Raw genomic sequence first — 14,055 nt, 5'->3', positions numbered from 1 at the left:
AAAAATTTAAAAAAAACAAAAAAACTCTTCTACCGGGCACTCCTGTCAACATAGTACTCTTCTACCGGGCACTCCAGTCAACATAGTACTCTTCTACCGGGCACTCCTGTCAACATAGTACTCTTCTACCGGGCACTCCTGTCAACATAGTACTCTTTTGAGTCTACTTACATAATGCAGTGAAACCTGTCTAAGACGACCACTCAAGGGACCTTCAAAATGTGGTCCCTCTTCCCAGGTGGTCTCCTTATCCAGGGTCATTTGACTGGAAATAGCATCTATTGGTCCTGGTTGCAGTGGTCTTCTAGGACAGGTGGTCACCTTATCCGAGTGGTCGTCTTGACAGGTTTTACTGTACATTAGTTTCTTTTCATCAAAACTTCACCAAAAAAAATGCGAAAATGAGAAAATGGCCTTGCCTTCTAAAACGGATACCTGTTCTGAGTTTTTGTCGTCAACATTTTCAGAGCTGCTCAATGAAATCCCATCGAGTGAACTAAGTCAGCACCCTGCAGTAGTTCACATCCGAGCGTTTCCAGGTCTAGGGCTGCGAATAGCCTGGCGGGGCATTAATCCACATAGACGGATTTCATTGAGCAGTGCTGTACTTGAAGACAGGTTACTTCCTTCTTCATATACCACTGAACCATCAGATGCTGCACAGCAGGGTCGGTGGCATATTGGATGGAAGTGGTTTTTTTATTTTTTTATTTTTATTTTTTACAAAAAAACACACACCATGCGGGGCAGAAGTAACTCCTCCGACCTAGGGTCTTGGATTCATCGTTACTAAGTGCCCTAGCATCAATATGCACCGATAACGAGAATTCTAAAGTATAATAATACTGTCTTACCTGGGCCAGAGTACCAACAACAGTACTAGCCACAATACTGGCCACAGTACTAGTGCTTGTGTGCTGACTTGCCACCAATGGAAACAGTGAGTGTTTGGAAATGTTGAGTGGCACGGGTAGCTGCAAACAGTAAGACAGAGAGAGTAAGTGAGAATGAGAGCAAGTGAGAAAGTGAGATAGCAGATATCCATGGAGAAACAGAGAAAGACACACACAAAGAGAGATAGCAGATATCCATGGAGAAACAGAGAAAGACACACACAGAGAGAGATAGCAGATATCCATGGAGAAACAAAGAAAGACACATAAAAAGAGAGGGGAAAGAGAGATCGCAGATATCCATGGAGAAACAGAGAAAGACACACACAAAGAGAGGGGAAAGAGAGATCCCAGATATCCATGGAGAAACAGAGAAAGACACATACAAAGAGAGAGAGAGAGAGAGAGAGAGAGAGAGAGAGAGAGAGAGAGAGAGAGAGAGAGAGAGAGAGAGAGAGAGAGAGAGAGAGAGAGAGAGAGAGAGAGAGAGAGAGAGAGAGAGAGAGAGAGAGAGAGAGAGAGAGAGAGAGAGAGAGAGAGAGAGAGAGAGAGAGAGAGAGAGAGAGAGAGAGAGAGAGAGAGAGACACAGAGAGAGAGAGAGAGAGAGAGAGAGAGAGAGAGAGAGAGAGAGAGAGAGAGACAGACAGATAAACACAAAGAGAAACAGAGACTGACAATGACAAGAAAAATAGTAAACTGATGAGATATCAATATTAATTTGGCTGCAGACCAGCCCATCACTGGTCAAGATGGGACAATCTGTAGCAACATGAAGTACCATTGACCCCCCTTTGCACTATGCATATGTCGTCGGGTTTTTTTATGATCTAACGATAGCCCTTCCGATTACTCTCTCACATGTTCCACAAACAGAGGACTGATATTTGTCTTCACTCCAAAGAGAGTCTCAAGAAGAAGGCAAAACCAGAACAAAAAGAATGCCTCCAAATGCAGGCATGGGCAACCTGCGCAGTCCGCGCACGGTCCGCACGCGGTCCGCACACCGACCACGCGGACCCAGCACACGTGTGCCAAAAGGGGCACATACCCTCCAAAAGGGCAGGGACAACATACGTCCACATAAAAAAATCCTTCCTCACCTGAGGATGGGAGAGAAGAAAACAAAAAAGAGAAGACAGACAGGAGAAGAAGACAGGAAGAAGAAAGAAATGAAATATGTACATCATAGATAGGCGAATACAAAAGAGGCACAGACGAGACCGTTGGGCAAGTGACGAGTAGGCCAGGAGGGTTGACACCAGCCGGGAGCCCCGCGAAACTGTGCAACAATGAAGGAACCTGAAAGCAACATTTTCAAAGCGGACCCCGGCTGACGAGCTGCTCCACCTATTAATGCCCTATCCTTGTAGGGATCTTTTCCAGAACAGCACCAACCTAGGACACCACTCACCCAAAATAAACGACGAACAAAATACAGAATGAGGAAAATTATGGTAATTCGTTAACACAATGGACCTCAACGAGGGAGACCAGTTCCGACCCCACAGGGGGAGGAGAAGGCGCACTGTCCGGCACCCTACCAGCCGGTGACAGAGCAGCGAGGGCGGCGCGACGCTGCGCCGCTCGGTGTGCCCAGGGCCTCCGGCGAGCGCGCTGAGACCGTCGGCGGCGAGGCACCGCTGGCGCTGCAGACATCACCGGCGAGGGAGCGGTCAGAAAGGAAGTCGGACGCAGGTCTTCGGGAAGCGAATCGAAAAACGTTTCCCACTCCTCGATTAGGTCCAACACCATGGCCGGGTCGGCGAGGGCGACACTGAGCAAAAAAGACAAGAAAAAAGAGAAGAGAAAGACGAAACAAAACCAACTGGGAGTATCCATGGTATAAAATATTTACATTATCAACCCCTCCACGAGAGGTCTAACTGACCCTCCTCAAGGGCAGCATAGCCACCCAGGGGCAGGGCACACGTCCGCCGAGGATGTAGTATCCCGGGCGGAGTAGGATGGGTGGGAGAAACCGGAGGGCTCTGCGTCGGGGTCACCAAAGGACTACCCGGCAAGGAAGAGGTACCCAGGCGAGGAGAATCAGGAGGACTCGGGGCAGGGGTGCCCGGGGGACTACCCACCAAGGGAGGGGAACCCTGAGCACCAGCAGGGGGCACAGCCACCGGAGATGGGGGAGGTGTGGGGAGGTAACCCGGGGGCTGAACGAACCCGGGGATCGACCACGCAAATGGGGCCGGCAGAAACAGAGCAGGCCCACCCATGGAGGCAACCGCCGGTCTTTCAGGCGTGGCGGGCCCGGTAGCTGGAACCCCTGGGGAAACAACTACCTTACCCTGCACCACCCACAACCTATCCACATGCGCAGTCAGGTGCTTAGAATGTCGGGGTGAAGGAGGAGGACCCACCCCGACAATAGCACACACAACTCCCTTCACCACTTCCACCTGCCAGTGGCCAGTCCAGGGGCGGAACAGCTTAGGGCTGGACCCAGGGGGCGGAACAGCGTGGAGCCAAACATAGTCCCCAGGTTTTACCCTGGGTAGTTTAGTTCGGCGATCGTACGCTGCCTTAGCCACTCTCTGGGCTACAAGGCGGTCACTTACAACGCCAAAAGCCTGACCCAAAGACGACCGAAGATTGGACAAGTACACAGGCAAAGGGGTTTCGACGGGGGTATTAGGTGGAGGTAAGAACAAGTCTAAGGGTAGACGGGCCTCCCTCCCAAACAGGACAAGATGGGGAGTAAACCCGGTAGAGCGGTGGACCCCTGTATTGTAGGCAAATTGCACCAGGGAAAGATGTTTGTCCCACGAGGCCTGATCACCCACGACGTACGCCCGAAGAGCAATCTGAATAGTGCGATTGGCCTGCTCTACCAAGCCATCGGACTGAGGCCGGTACGGGGGCGTGTGTGATTTACACCCCCCCCCCCCCAACAACTGATACAGGCATGACATAAGACGGCTCTCAAAATGTGGGCCCTGATCCAAGTGCAACTGGCTAGGAGCACCAAACTTCATACCCGTTCGACCAAAAGGTCCGCCACCGTCTCAGCTCTCATGTCCTGCAGGGGAAGAATTTCAACCCATTTAGAAAAATGGTCCCCAAGACCCCAACCACTAGGGTATATTTATTACCACGAGCAGTGAGAGGTGGGGGTCCCATGATATCCATGGCGATGACCTCAAACGGGGCACCCACACGCACAGTGCCGAGCGGGGCTTTTGCAGCCCTAGGCGAATCTTGGCCACGCTTGCACACTGTACAACATTTACAAAACACCGAGACATCGACCGACATTCCCGGCCAGTATGCGACTTTATGAAGCCGAGCCAATGTGCGGTCTGAACCAAAATGGCCAGGTGTTTGACCGGCATGCGCCTCGGCCAAAAATTGGGGGCGCAAAACCACTGGAACCACTAACTGGAGGGCAAGCGATGGCAACGTGTCACAGTACAAAACATCGTCTACCATGGTCAGGGGCTCGGACTGAGTCAGCAGAGTACGAACTACAGAACTATCGCCAACCTGAACGAACTGAGTGGCAGCCAACTGGTCTATCACGACACGTGGCTCGGCATCATCTTGTTGAGCCTGGCGAATGTCACAAGCGGTAGGCATAGAAAACGACACTACATTAACTGACAGGTCAGTGTCAAACTGCCGACTTAATCCATCTGCATTCCCATGCTGCGCTCTCGGCCGGTGTTCCACGGTAAAGTGAGACTCCCTAACATGCTGAGGCAACGGGCAATCTGACCCTCCGGATTTTTAAAGTGCATCAGCCAACGCAGACTACCGTGGTCTGTCGGAAGCAAAAACGGGCGCAACAGAATGTACGGTCTGAATGTACGACATGCGCAAACCACCGTTAGCAATTCCAATTCAGTTATGGCATAATTTTTTTCAGCGGCCGAGCAGGACCGACCTGATGTTCAGCTGACCACGCAGACAAAACGTCCCTACGGAGCAGATCATGCAGTGGATGTGCGATCGCGGCAAAGCGGGGAATAAATCGGCGATAGTACGACTCATATACGAGAAAGGCCTGAAGGGACTTTAGATTGGTTGGCGCCTTCCACTCACGTACAGCCTGGACCTTTTCCGGATCAGTTGAGATCTTCTCTGCCGAAACCACATGGCCAAGGAAATGAACCTCTCCTAACAGGAGATGGCATTTCCTTGGTTTAATCTTCAACTTGGCATATCGCAACGCGGTCAACACCGCCTCCAATCTGACCAAGTGGTCTCGAAATGTGTGTGAGAAAACAATGACGTCGTCCAAATAAACTAAACAATACAGGGTAGAAAGACCCCACCGGACAGCATACATCATGCGTTGAAATGTGCCCGGAGCATTACATAGACCAAAAGGCATACGTTTGAACTCATAGAGACCGTGTGGCGTGATGAAAGCTGTTTTCTCCTGGTCTTTCCCCGCCACCGGAACTTGCCAATAGCCGGACTGTAAGTCCAGTGTCGAGAAAAACTGAGCCCCATCCAACCTATCGAGTGTATCATCAATCCGAGATAATGGGGGGGGGGGTCCTTGTGGGTGACGTCATTCAGTTTACGGTAGTCTACACAAAACCGGACCGAACCGTCGGGCTTTTTAACCAATACAATGGGGCTAGACCAAGGGGACACACTAGGGGAGATGATACCCTTTCCCAACATCTTCTCCACCTCCTCGGCAACAATCCTAACCCTGGGCGGGGGAAGGCGTCGAGGGCCTTGGTGGATTGGGTGTGTGGTCCCTGTATCAATAACATGTTCGAGAATAGGGGTTTCCCCAACATCACAGTCGCCTTTTGCAATCACATCCCCAAAGTTGTTCAAGAGACTGACCAGAGATTGGCGTTTCAGTGCCGTGCCCGCAAAGCGAGAGAGATCAAACCGGTCCGCCGGAGAAGATGTGGAAGAAGTGGAAGACGCCGACTGCACATCCACTGCCGCACCCACCATTGTCGGAACATCCGATCGAGGGCCTTCCACCGGCACGAACTGCCCTAAACACACACCACGCTCCAGACACACCGGCACGTCCGACACATTGGCACAACACACGGGAATATTACCAGACGCAGAGACAGAACATACAGCACGGGGCAGGGCATAGCCCAAATTGTAATCGACTACAGTCTCCACCAGACCAACCATGTCCGGAGGAGCTGTAGCCTCTCCCCGCAAAATGAACTGAGACCATGGGGGGATTTCCACGGCAGCCGCCAAGGAGACAGAATAGTGTTCTGGCGGAGCAGCAGGCGGGGTGGCCCTGGGGACGGCAACTGGGGGACGAGAACACACGGGGCCACGTGACCCCACCCTGGACTACAAACGCAACAGCAAAAGTGAAAGCCAAGGCTAACTTAAACAGCAACAAAACCTGAACCGAACCGCATACACTGGCTAATAGGAGTAACAGGGTTGAAAACCCTAACCACATCGTGCCTCGAACGTCACCCCCGAACCTGACGGAACTACTCCGTACTACATACCACCGTTCCCTGGACAATGGGACCGTATGCCCCTCTAAGGTCAAACGGGGTGAACCATTTAAATGTAGCGTAAAACAATGGGCTGCCAAAATGTCGGCACCCAACAAACACTCCTCGGTTAGACCAGCAACAGCCAGTACCAGGGCGGAAAGCGTAATGTTGCTAAAGGCAAACTGTCAGGGGTAAACAGCCCTTGAAGTCTAGGGTACCCCCACCCGCAGTGTAGAGTGCCGATACACTCAACTCAGAGGCAGGACGTAATAACCGTCCTGCATTCTCCACAACAGCAAAATTCACCAATGTGATGGCCGCATCTGTGTCCACCAGACACGACACAGCTGAACTAGCCCTACCGGTGGCCAACATACCTTGTGCAAAGACACTGCTGCCGGCGCGGTGGTTGTAGAACGGAACCGTGTCAGTGTTAGCCATGACAGCCCCCCCCCCCCTCCTACCGGGAGGAAATCCGATAACTCGACCGTAATAGACGGTGGGGTGGACAGCGGAGCGGCAGCCGGAGTACATAAGTGAGATTCCGCCGGAGTATGCTCGAAAGCACACACATCACAAACAGACAGAGAGGCAGTATTAGAAAACAACACAGGCTCAATATCTGGTGTTATCACAATCTCAGGAATCGTACCTGGCGGAACCACCACCGACCCAGCGGGGTCGGCGTCACTCATGCACACATGCATACATGTATCAGGGTCACACTCATTCTCGTCCTCTACAAAAATAGGTAGGGCTACAGCTATTTCCTCGGTAGAATCAACACACCTAGGTGAGGCGGCGGGACGACCCGCACCAGCCACGTCATCTAGTTTAAGGATCTAGTGTTACCCTGGTGTTCACGAGGATTACTCCCGCGGTCAATTGGATTTGAGCGGCAATCGCAGCGGAGGTGACCAAGTTGACCACAACAAAAACAGCGTGGACCTCGTGACCAGCGGTCGGGAGCTGGACTCTCGCGCTGCGCACAGAGGTTTTCAAGCAGCCTGGTTTGCGTTGCACATAGTTTCTCCAAACTATCCAGGCGCGCCGTGATTTCAGGCGTGGCCGACGCGATGAACACAGGTTCAGCGGCCGGGTGCAACTGGTCCTGCGTCTCCAGGACGGCTGCCTTTTGAACGGTGTGTATTAGCGTCTGCGGCTCATGGTCCCCCACACGACGGCGCATGTCGGGAGACGAAGCGTCCAAAAAAGCACGGATAGACACAGTGTTAAGAATTGTACCAGGCGCCCCCGGATATGTCTTAGCCATCAATACCTGGATGGCATCGCTCAATTCAGTTAGGGTCTCACCCGCCCGGCATTTCCGAGCCTGAAGCTCAGTTTGGCGGAGCAACGCCTTGCCCGTGTCACCAAAGCGAGCATGCAGAGCGGTCTCGATCTCCGCGCGATCCTCCCGCTGCGTGTCCGACAAGGATTGCAACATGAGAGCCGCACTGCCAGTGAGGCTCTTACACAACACAACACGGGCCATTAATTCAAAACTCCCCCGGGAGGCTGCATCAATCGTGTCATGGGGTTGGGTAACTGGGATATAATTATTAGCCTGCAAACATAACCTTAAATCGTTCAGGACGGCCTGGAGATCCTCTCCCGAGGAACCACCGAACGGTTTCGGCATCAGCCATCTTCCAGGCGCTTCTACTGTAACCTTAGACATGAGGTCACAATTACTCCAGGTAATGAAACACGGAGGAACAAAAACTACTCCCGGAGGGAACAGGGACCCAGAGCAGGACCACGTACGACACAAGCAGGCCAACACTAAACAAATGTCACAATACAGGCTTTACAAACTAATGCCCCAACAATGTCTAGCAGTAAATTAAAAGCAGCTGCTTTGGCTTACCTGAATTGCCTAGCTGGCGACCAGCTTGAACGCGCAAAGGAGACTTGCCGAGACATGAAGAACACGGGGATCGCCAAAGAAAGCAGGAGGCAGGTGAAGAAAAAAAGAAACCGGAAAGACCGCGGACGACAGGAAGATCGCAGGGTCGTGGGGACGATGCCGCTAGCCGGGCGCCAATTGTCGTCGGTTTTTTTACGACCTGATGATAGCCCTTCCGATTACTCTCTCACATGTACCACAAACCGAGGACTGATATTTGTCTTTACTCCAAAGAGAGTCTCAAGAAGAAGGCAAAACCAGAACAACAAGAATGCATCCAAATGAAAGGCATGCGAAACCTGCGCAGTCCGCGCGCGGTCCGCACACCGACCACGCGGACCCAGCACACGCGTGCCAAAAGGGGCACATACCCTCCAAAAGGGCAGGGACAACACATACACATTTACACAAGATTGTGTCCTGGATGCATTGCAACGAAGATTTGTGACATACATGCACATACATGCACATACATACAGATCTCCGGCGGGATTATATAAGGTTCAGATATGCTGTAGGGTTGGCTAAGAGGTCTTGAAAGTACTATCACCCAGTGTCATGATAACACTGAATTTTGGATTCACTTGGATTCAGATTATGTGCAGATACCTACACATGTCATATGGGTGGTTTTCTTACACAAGGCTGAAGCATTTTCTGGTAGTAACAGACCTGTGCTCTCCTGGTCGGAGACCCACTCCTGGTATAGAAAACAGTTACACATGCAACACAAGGGTCCTTCCCACTGCATACTGTACTTCGCTATGGTAAGTGTGAGTCCAATTCCACCCAGAAGTTGTTACTTGTTGACTTCCGACGTCATCATGTTCAAGCTCTACGCCTGGACATAGGCTTCCTGACATGCAGTAATATGACTCAGAAGTAGCGAGAAAATCAGCAGGAATATAAACCAGCTAATACTGCTAAAACCAGAGTCCATGACGGAGAGTGTTGAACTAGGATCATTGATCAATGCAGGGCACGCTGCCTTTGTAATTCAACTTTCTCACGTACCGCCTTGCACTCATGCACTGGAACTGACAGTTACGCATGGCAGTACAACTTGTTTTCGCTTGGGCCATCCGATTACCAACACAATCAACATGAATTTCAGGGGAAATGCATCGATTTGTGAATTAGGGTTCAGCGTGAAAGACAACTTGACGTCGATTTGACGTCGGTTCGAATGACATATCTCTCGCTTACATACAGTGAACCATGCTTGCCAAATCGCCAATTGCATGATCCACGTTGCCATCGCGACCAGCGCAGTCATGACGCACATTCCACTTAGCTCCGCGAGAGAGACGGTCAATCACTACAGGATTTTGTAATTTTCAATTGTCTTATTGTATTCACAATGGAAGCAGAATGAACACCATCACTGCGCTGGTCGCTATGGCAACGTGCATCATACAAGAACTCTCCAACGAGATAGTGAGCCTATCTGTGGGATCCTACGGTAGAATACAGCATCTCTGATGCTAGAGTGCCCAATACAAGCGTGTACAGTCCTGCTCACTGAAATCTAGTCATGAACTCTCAAGTTTGCGCCTTGCACCATTTCACAGACTAGTGTTCACACGTCCAGGTCCATGGAACGCCCGGCGTGTACTTGAGTGACGCGATTGGATTTCATTGAGCAACCCTGTACAGTCAACTTTACGTATAACGACACTCGGCCGGGCATCAGAAAAGTGTACTTATTCGCGAAGTGTCGTTATACCCGAAGTCTCATTATGCAGTCAACTTCGCTAATAACGACTGCGGATATAACGACAATTCGCGAATAACGACAGCCTTCCATGCCCAGAGCGAAGTACCATCCAACTGTAATACATATAATGAGACTTCGGGTATAACGACACTTCGCGAATAAGGACACTTTTTTGATGCCCCGCCGAATGTCGTTATAAGCGAAGTTGACTGTATGTATACAGGTAGAATGGACTTTGCTCTGGGCATGAAAAGTCTGTCGCTATTCGCGAATTGTCGTTATATCCGCAGTCGTTGTTAGCGAAGTTGACTGTACATGCATGTAGAGTCTGAGAGTTCAGGAGATTAGTGCATTCTGTGCTTGTACCACGTTTAGGCGAGACCAAAAAAATAGAGATTCCCGGGCCTTCCTGCTAGGGTTCGGCGGATTCTGCCGGCAGGAAAATTGGCAGAATTCGGTACTTTTTCTGGTAAGTTTCATGCATGTTTGGTATGTGGATAAAAAAATGGAGCAGAATTCGAGGAATTGCCCGCCATAAAGTTTGTATGGTTCTGCCAATTTCACTACTTTTCGAGCAGAATCTGCCACCTTTTCGAGCAGAATCCGCCGGTCCCTACCTCCCGCACCAAAATCGAGCCAAAGCCAATTCTTTTTGAACAGTTCATACATGTACAGTACTGCTCGTGTGAGTAGATCTGTGACGTGGAGTGACACAAACCCGAGCTTGTACGACTCCCTGATGTACAGATCAGGGCCATCGTTGGCCGAAATATAGAAAAATTCAGGGCTCACAGCATCACACAAAAGCGTGGGCGCCATTTTGGACAGGCCGCTGTCACACAAGCCAGCCAGCATGCCAGAATCGTGTACATGCGATCAGGCAGATATCTCTGAAAACTTGAAAGTGGGGTGCATTCAAAATGTTCATTTGTACCAATGCTTTTGCCTAGGCCTCTGAAACTCTAGGAACATACTCTCAATACCCATTGTAAGGATTTGTCCGAGAGTTTTTTGTTTTAATCGATACGGTTTGGCGCACATATGGAGCCAAAGTATCAGTTGGCGCAGCCTGATTCTGATTTGGATTATTGTACTAAAATTGAAAAGTCTCTCGGAGAAGTTCTTCTAATTTTCCTACTGAAAATGTTAAGCTATTGGCCATCAAAATCGGGCAAGAGACGGGTACAGACGAACATTTCAAAGGCAACCCTATCTGCAGTGCAGCCGCGAGGAAGAACCGCGCGCACTGCACTTGTTGTGAATGCGGAAACAACACTAGCAGCAAAGCAATTTTTTGAAATGTTTTTGCTACTCGCCTGGCGCTTCATTGCTGTGTCCTCCAGGAGTTATCATGGTTATGGCAGACCGAAGAAATACATGGCCAGCACAACGGCGAAGCCATTGGACTTGTTCTCTTGCAACGAAACGGAGTGGCGAATCAAATAATTCACAACTCCACATCGTCACCACTGCGCTACACGGCTCTTCGCAGACCAGCCGTATATTTACGTTTACACAACAGGACTTCACGGCGGAGAAACTAAAACTAGAACACGACGTGAGTCATTGCTCCATGCCGTCAAGGAATACTAGTCCTTTCCCCCTCCCGTCACCCGCGCCTGTGCATCAGCGGCGTAGCTGCCCGGCTGTAGATGTTGAACTCTTTCGTCAACGACTGCAGGATTCTGCTCTGGGCTACTTTTCGCAGGACTCCGTGTGCGGACAGTCTGAATGAAGGCCAACACTACTCGCGAAATAATCCACTTGGAAGGAAACAAGAACTACCGAAATGAAATAGAGATAGTGAGACAGTCTCCGGCCATCTCCTTCACCATTCACGACTCAGTCCTTGTCACAGCAACTAAGCCCAAGCAAGTCAAAATCTCCTTGCGCGACTGCGTTCTACGCCTGCGCTTAGCGGTCACGCGAGTTTGTTTCTATGGTGATCAGATCCAAGATGACCTCCCACGTAATCGAGGGTTTGGCATGGTTGCTGTGAGCCCTGAAATTGAACGGGTAAACCACGTACCTGTTGTCTGTAAAAGAATTGAATAAAAATTATCCGAAAATGCTGTAAAAAAAGTTCAACATGTCATGCACACATGTACATGTACATATTGAATCATTCATGGGAAAAAAATACAAAATTAAATTCGCCCGCCCGCACCAATTTCACATGGGTCCTGCCTGGGAATCTCGATTTTATTTTGGTCTCGCCTTACATACGCATTTTGGGCTAGCACCCAGACAACTTAGCGTGTCCAGATCTAACATGCCTCTTAGGGACCAATGGAAATATTTACTGGGCTTTGTACTGAGACATTAGACATGGTTAGCATTTTAGTATTTTACCGTTCACGCTATTTTCGATGGTCGGCCTGTAGAGGGCAAGTCTACTGTTTTTTGTTGTGTTTTTTCGAGACACGGTTAGCAGTTCGGCTTCTGAGTCCTCACTCCTGATACAACGATCGCCTTGTGACGTAATCCTAGTTGGAATCTTACCGTTTCGTTCCCCCGCTAAACAGAGCTTTCTATCGTCGAAATGGTACCAAACCGACGGTATTTTGGGTGTTGGGTACGAGCACCGTTAGATCTAGCGCGTGAACGGTAAAATGCCATGTCTACACACACAAAAACGGTACAGGCCGCCCGTCGAAAATAGCGTGAACGGTAAAATGCTAACCATGTCTCTTAGAAGTAAAACGGTAGAAACAGTTGTGTCGCCACAACGCGTCTGAATCAATACGCATTACGTCCACAGCGATCATCCCGTTGGGGGATAACAGTACATGATGCCATGAACGAAACTCACCTAGTCCTTCGAGATCCGATGGGACGGCTGCTCAGGTACAAGTATTCGGACAAATTTCCTGCTGCAGGATGCGACTGCCAGCACCCGCGGTTTCCTGCGCCCAAACGCCCTAGCACGAGGCGTCCGCACGCATAGATTCTCTTCACCGAGCTGTTTGCAGTGCACGACATCAAATACAATCAAACGAAGGGGAGAAAACATCGACCTACACTCCAACGCAAGCGGCGACTAACTTCGGAAATGCACCATTCACACGATTCATTCCCTTGGGTAGACCAACACATTCTCAAACACAGGTGATTCTGAACCCATGGCAGGGTCAAAATATTGATGGTCAAAATGACAATTCATTCAATCACTATTCTTGTGGCGAAGCCAACCGGAACGTACATTTGAAAACAACCATTGCGTCGCCAAATATAATTAATGAAGCCATTAGGAGTGTGCTAGCTTCACATCGACCCACAGCCGAAGGGTGAAAAACGGGGAAGGAAGAACGCACTCGATCGTGCTTACCGCTGTTTCAAACCAAGCTGGGCTAGACTGCGAGACTCCAACGGCGTACTTGAGTTACCGAACGAACGAGGTTAGAAAAAAACGTGTCTGCTGAAAGACGGTGCACGAAACTTCAAAGTCGAAAGGATTTTCGGAAGGTGGTCAACTCTTCTCTCTACCTTTTTCAATGAGCTGCCTCCTCGACCGCTGCACTTGATCTGAATACCAAATTAATTACATGAGGACACCGCAGTAGCATGACATTGTACTACTACTACAGACTGTCAGTAGGCTGTAGCATGCAGTGTAGGTGAGCTAGCTGCTTGGTGGCGCTTCGGCCGCTGGTGGGAGGTGGCGGGGGGGGGGGGGGGGTTGTGTGGAGCTTTGCAAACAGAGAGAAGACCTGCGCTAGTCGATAGGTCCCGGATCGGAGCAGTTATGACTGTGTGAATGGCATGACGACTTTCCGTGATCGTGGAGATACTTGTAGTAGTCTACGAGTGTAGATGAGGTCTGCGGCCAGGACAGGTCGACAGGGAGCTACCGCTAGTACCTGTCCAGGGATCGATTTAGCGCGGTGGCGTCTCAAACCAACTGTCTGGTCTGCAAAATTCTAGAGCTAGACCACGCGATCACTCGTCCCAATAAACAACCAAGTGACAGTCCCGAAAAGGCGCGAGGATCCCTACCTCCTCTCGCACCTGCCTGCACTCACGTCTGGCATCGCACACCGGTAGCTACTGTATGCGATAACGGTAGCATGACAGCGCTT

General features: G+C 50.3%; 2 long non-coding RNA genes across 2 annotated transcripts; both read right to left on the bottom strand.

Annotated features, from left to right (window-relative positions):
* Positions 1-834: 834 nt before the first annotated feature.
* Positions 835-13,640, bottom strand: LOC135829921 (uncharacterized). Its single transcript, XR_010555948.1, has 3 exons — positions 13,305-13,640; positions 12,789-12,938; positions 835-974 (listed from the first exon to the last, which is right to left on the bottom strand). It is a non-coding gene; the product is annotated as an uncharacterized LOC135829921 (long non-coding RNA).
* On the bottom strand, positions 1,382-3,789 carry LOC135829922 (uncharacterized). Its single transcript, XR_010555949.1, has 2 exons — positions 2,436-3,789; positions 1,382-1,994 (listed from the first exon to the last, which is right to left on the bottom strand). It is a non-coding gene; the product is annotated as an uncharacterized LOC135829922 (long non-coding RNA).
* Positions 13,641-14,055: the final 415 nt, after the last annotated feature.

The sequence above is a fragment of the Sycon ciliatum genome, chromosome 13 (genome assembly GCF_964019385.1).
Source record: "Sycon ciliatum chromosome 13, ocSycCili1.1, whole genome shotgun sequence".
NCBI classification, from domain to species: Eukaryota; Metazoa; Porifera; class Calcarea; order Leucosolenida; family Sycettidae; genus Sycon; species Sycon ciliatum.
Note: the sequence above shows the minus strand (reverse complement) of the source record. Positions and strands in the feature narration are given on the sequence as shown.